The sequence below is a fragment of the Myotis davidii genome, unplaced genomic scaffold (genome assembly GCF_000327345.1).
Source record: "Myotis davidii unplaced genomic scaffold, ASM32734v1 scaffold46, whole genome shotgun sequence".
Lineage (NCBI taxonomy): Eukaryota > Metazoa > Chordata > Mammalia > Chiroptera > Vespertilionidae > Myotis > Myotis davidii.
Genome location: NW_006383006.1, coordinates 2,180,966 through 2,187,546, shown reverse-complemented (window position 1 = coordinate 2,187,546; position 6,581 = coordinate 2,180,966).

The following is a 6,581-nucleotide window of genomic DNA, read 5'->3' as shown; positions in this document are numbered from 1 at the left end:
TACCCGCCTGGCAGTTAAGAGGTTTTATTCCCTCCCTAACTTCAGGGGAAAATCCCTACCTGGGGAAACAACCTTTCTCAGAGAGGTGACCTTGGTTAAAACACATAGTGCCAAGAAGGTGAGCAAACATATTAAGAACAGTATGCCATATATGCTAGGTCCCTTGAAACAGCAAGGATGGACTGGCTCCCGGCAAAAGAGTTTGGACTCTGAGCTAAAAAGACAAGGAACCTTTTATGATTTCACTTAGAGCCTGAATTTTGGTAGCCTGCTATTTCTTTAAACCCAGGACGAGACTGACACTTGCTACCTAAATTCAGCAAGCAACTCTGAGGAGTGGTCCAGGAATGTCTAGAGTAGAGTCCCTCTGTATGCAGTGTTCCTGTAGTATCATGTGTTATTGATGCTAAATAAATGTTACCTGGTGGCAATGTTAATAAAGCACATTTTGGTGGCACAAACCACAGCTTACTTTAGTTTTGCTAAAATTGGCAAATGTCCATGATACAGAGGATTTGACCAAGCCCCACGCAGTGACAGTCCAGGCAGCATACACTCAGCAGGTCCCTCAGGCCTCTGCTTTTGGGATGAAAGATGTTTCACATGGATAAACCATTATTTAAACACATTAGGGCCTTGGCCAGTGTTGCTCAATGGTTAAAACATCAGCCCAAGATGGAAGGGTCTCGGGTTCAATTCCCAGACAAGGGCACGTAAGTGGGTTGCAGGTTCGATCCCCAGTCCCAGTAGGAGCACATTCAGGAGGCAACCAATTGATGTTTCTCTCTCTCTCTCTCTCTCTCTCTCTCTCTCTCATCGATGTTTCTCCCTCCCTCCTCCCTTCCCACTCTCTTCCCTTCCCCCCTTTCCACTCTCTCTACAAAAAAACAACAAACAAACAAACAAACAAAAACAATGGAAAAAATATCCTCAGGTGAGGATTAATATATATTAGAGACCACCATAATCATGTATATTTTGAAAGAGGCATTCATATATCCTCAGGTGAGGATTAACCAAAATATATATTAGAGACCACCATAATCATATATATTTTGAAAGAGGCATTCACGTTATTTAAAAAATCTACACATTAATCTTTCAATGAATGTTTTTTTAAAAAACCTTTAAAATACATTCTAGTGAAATAAACATGTATCCTTTCATTTTTTAAAAAATATAGCATTCTCTGTCTTGTGCTGAGATCACAGCATGATACAATAAATCATTTCCCATTAATTTTTGCCTTTTTCCACTGCTATTGTAGCCAAAGTAGATCAACCATGCAGTGAACCCATCAACTATATCACAATATCTCATTACTATAATGGAAACATTCAAACAATCTATCCAGGCTTTATATATGTCTAAAATATACTAATTAGAAAGTATTTATTAACTATCCACACAATTTGAAACTTCCTGGAAACTATTCAGGTAAAATTAATGTGGTTGCTACCTTTTTATGAGCAAATGACATTCTGCAGTATATTGGTGACTAACTGTGAAAGAAAGCTGGCAAGATCTAAATTTCCATATCAAACTGGACAAAGATTTAACTTGTCTCTTGTCTAATTGTGAATGTGAGACATGTGGTTGGTAGGGAGAACATCATGACCTGAATGGAAGAGGAGCTACTCAGATCCAGTGGAAAACGCAGAGGTGCTCATGGTAGATGCCAATCCTTTAGGGGTTTCCCAAAATAGATATGACTTTACCTGCTGGAGGGGGTGCAAAGAACTTCTTACATATATCACAAAAGTAAATGATCAGATAAGTAACTACAAGATTTAAAATAAAAGACTATGCAGCATGCTGAAATTCAAGGCCAAAGTAAATTTGATAATTCAATAAATGTAAATATTGATGGTAAACTATTAACTTTTCACCTTTTAACCAAAATTATTAAACAGAGTCTAGAAACTTTAAAAATTTGACCATCCCAAACAAAGTAAGTATCTTTCCTTTGAATAGAGAATGGAGAAAACTAAGTGATAACATATTAAGTCAGAAAAGTTCCTTATGGGACAGGAAAATATAGATGTGAAATTATTTTTTAAATTTCATTAAAAAATAATTATCAAACATCTGCTACAGAAAGTAACTATGCTAGACTTCTTGAAGGTTATGAAGATGAGAAGGACTTATCTAAAAGTTATAATTTATATATCCTTAAGTAACAAAAAGGTAGCCCCTAAAAATTTAAGTAATTATTCATAGATTGTATATTACCTGCATATGTTGTAGACTATGGTAGAAAATCCCCCAAGCTTATCCACTTGCAAAGCAAAAAAAAAAGGTTACTGAGAAAGGGATGGAGGAGACAGATCTAATGCTTCTCCAACAGTGAATGCTGAACATTTTCCAACTAGATTATTTTAAACTCAAAAGGCATGTTATCTGTTTTTGTTTTTTTTTAATGTATTTTTTTTCGCCCCTTTTCTCTAGAAAGTAAATATCTTTTCCAAATTCTATATTCTGTAAACTTTCTATTCCCATAAGGGCTTAAGGAATAGCATGTAGCCCTATATTGGCTTAAATTATCAAACCCTGCCATTTACCCTAACTCAGATGAGCTGGAGAGGATTATCTCAAAAGGAGATTTTGTATAAAAATGTCAAAGAGCACTTCCTATAAAATATTTCAAAGATCACAAGTAAAAGTATGTCACGGTCCTGAAATTCATATGGAATCTCACGGGGGTCCAATTCATATGGACCCCAAAGAGGTAAAACATCTTCAACAAGAACAAAGTTGCCCTGGCCTGTTTTTCTCAGTGGTTAGAGCATCTGCCCATGGACCAAAGGGTCTTGGGTTCGATCCCCAGTCAAGGGCATGTACCTTGGTTGCAGGCTTGATGCACTGTCCTGATCCCCAGCCCCAGTTGGGGTGAGTGAGTGTAGGGGCAACCAACCGATGTGTCTCATCTCTCTTTCTCTCTCTCGTCCCTACTCCCTCCCCTCAACTCTCTAAAAAAAATAAAATCAATAGAAAAAAAAGAAAAAGAACAAAGTTGAAAGTTCCACATTTCCAGATTTTAAAATGTACTACAAAGCTACAATAATCAAAAACAGTTTGGTACTGGCATAAAAATAGACATATAGACCAATGGAATAGAATAAAGAGCTCAGAAATAAATCCTCATATATGTGGTAAAATGATTTATAATAAGGGTGCCAAGACCATTCAATGAGAATTTTCATAATATGGTGATGGGATATTCACATACAAAAAAATGAAACTGGACCACTACCTTACACCATATATAAAAATAAGTCAAAATGGACCACATACCTAAACATAGTAGCTAAAACTATAAAACTCTTAGAAGAAAACAAAAGGGAAAAGTTTAATGACATTGTATTTGACAATAATTTACTGATTATGATGCCAAAAGCACAGGCACCATAAGAAAAAATAGATAAATTAGACTTCATAAAAATTTAAAATATTTGTGCATCAAAGGACACTGGACAGATTGAGAAGGTAATCCACAGAATGGGAAAAATACTTGCAAATCATATATCTGATGAGGGATTATTATCAAAATATATAAAGAACTCCTACAACTCAACTACAAAAAATAATCCTATTAAAAAATGGACAATGGACTTGAATAGACATACTAGTATTTCCAAAGAAAAGAAACAGACAGCCAACATGCACATGAAAAGATACTCAGCAGCACTAAACATTAGGAAAATGCAAATAAAAATCACAAAAAGATATCATTTCACACCCATTACGATGGCTACTGTTCACATACAAGAAAATAAAAGTGGTGGTGAAAATATTAAGAAATTGGATTCCTTGTACAATTGATAGTGAAAATGTAAAATGGGGCAGGCTATATGGAAAATGATACGATGATTCCTCAAAAAAAAGTACACATAAAATGACCATATGATCCAGCAATTCCACTTCTGGGTATACATTCAAAAAAACTAAAACCAGGAACTTGAACAGATATTTTTGTACCCATATTCATAGCAGCATTATTCACAACAGCCTAAGTGTGGAAACAACCCAAATGTCCATCAACAGATGAATGGATAAACAAAACGCAGTCTATACATACAATGGAGCATTATTCTGCCTTTAAAAGGAAGGCAATTCTGACATGGATGAACCTTGAAATAAGCCAGTCACAAAGACAAATAGTGAATGATTCCACCACTTATGTGAAGTACTTAGGGTAGCCAAAATTATAGAGACAGAAAGTAGAACGGTGGTTGCCAGAAGAGGGGGAAAGAACAAGAAGTTACTGTTTAACTAGAGGCCCGGTGCACGAAATTCATGCGGGGAGGGGGGGGGTTGTCCCTCAGCCCAGCCTGCACCCTCTCCAATCTGGGACCTCTCACAATCCAGAACTGCTGGCTCCCAACCGCTCACCTGCCTGCCTGCCAGCCTGATCACCCCCTAATCACTCCCCTGCCAGACTGATCAATGCCTAACTGCTCCCCTGCTGGCCTGATTGCCCCTAACTGCCCTCCCCTGCCAGCCTGGTCGCCCCCAACTGCCCTCCCCTGCCAGCCATCTTGTGGCAGCCATCTTTGACCAGATGGGGGTGGCCATCTTGTGTGTGTTGGAGTGATAGTCAATTTGCATATTGCTCTTTTATTAGCTAGGATGGTTATAGTTTCAATTTTACAAGTTGAATAGAGATATAGAGATAGATGGCAATAAAGTTGTACAGCTTTATGAATGTATTTAACACCACTGAACTGTAGACTTTAAAATGGTTAAGGTGGAAAAATTTATGCTATGTATATTTTACCACAATTTAAAAATGTTTTAAAAAATAATGGGAGAGGTTCACCAGGCAGTGAACTATTTAATCTGGTGTCCAGAGAGAAGGTAGGACTAGAGATAGACATGTAGGAGTCCCCTGGCATAGAAGTAGGATTTTGTACCACTGCCTGGTATGTTTATTATCTGTGTACTTGTCTCGTTCTCCATAATACGTTGTCAGCTCTTAAAGGGCAATGGAATGAATGCCTCCTCACCTATTTGTCCCAGGAAGCATTCGCACATCACCTCTAATCATTTTTTAAAATTGAACTGAAACTGAGCACTAGACAAGGACCCCTCAGTCTTTCTACATCTGGTCTATCTAGACCTGAAATTTGTAGATTTCTTCTAACTATGCACTAATCATGTAGGTCATTTGTAAATGGAAGGTTAGAGGTTGGCAGCTAGACCATGTCTATGTTTCAGAATTCATTTTACTACATGAACATCATCCAATAAAAAGTGCGAGCCAAAGAAAAAAAGTGCGAGCCAGAACTTTCCTTGTATGCCCACCCCTCCTGAGAATCCTGGCACCGAGCTTCACAGCAGAAAATACGGCAAAAGTCAAGCAGTGCTCCCTATGCAGGAGAAACAGTCCCCCCCTTCCTTTTGGAAACACTTCAACTAACCCTGTTTTAGTTTGGCTGCTTTGCCTCATTTCAAAAATATTTCATTATACTCCATCGCCCTCTCCTTGATGTCCAAGTTAATTACGTTTACATAATTTTCTTCTGATTAGAACTGCTTGCTTTGGGTTTTCTCTCCTTTCATTTTCTGCCTTTACTGACTGCTTAAAATCCTCAACTACGAACATGGGAAAGTATGTGCTACCACGAAGTCCACTGTTCTATACAACAAAAAGCAAATCCACATTGTGATCTCCTTAAGAGATCATCTGTTCTAGAAAACAAAGAGACTGTTGGGGGGAATCCAATAATAATAAACCAAAGAAATCACTAGTTATATTCTTTCACATACAAAAATGAACTACACTTCATTCCTTTACTTATAATACATTCACATTTATTGAGATCCTTTGAGATTCTTTCTGTGCTTAGGAACTCAGAGGATTAATTAAAAAATTATTAGTATGAGCTAATTTCTAATAATGAATATGGTCAAATTAATGGGTCAGCTGTGCCACAATCTGGCCCATCTGCTTCACACACACAGCCTCAGAGGACAATGAGGAAGGAAAGTGAACCCAAAACGTCAACACCAATATCCTCAGTCCTTTCATGAGCCAAGAAATGGCAATAGGCTTTGAAATTATTCTGAAACATGCTTTTCCCATGAATTCTTTAATTTTCTTGGTATTCTGGGGACAATAAAACAATTTATTTTCATAAATGGTCATTCTTATGACTGCTCAAAGTTTCACACAATATTTTCCTTCTTATATTAACTCTATAAAACCAAGTCCCTGTTCCTCTACTAGCCTACATCAAAATACAGAGGAAAAGTGAGTTTCAAGACTATAGTAAATCTCCTTCAAATATACTCTATTCACTAATCAAGAGGGATTAGCCAAAGAACACATATGCATAACCCAGAGACACAGGGAACAGCCTGGTGATGGCCAGGGGGAAGAGGGTGTGGGGTCTGGGTGGAGGTGGGCAAAGGGGAGGAAAATGGGGACATCTGCAATACTGTCAACAATAAAAATAGAGTTGTGTGTGTTTTTTTTAAAGAAGTCTGCAATGGCAAAACCAAACAAGTGTATTTTCTAAAAGTCTCTCAGATGACTTTGCTGGTGGTTGAGATCCCCTGGACCCCATACACCAAACTGC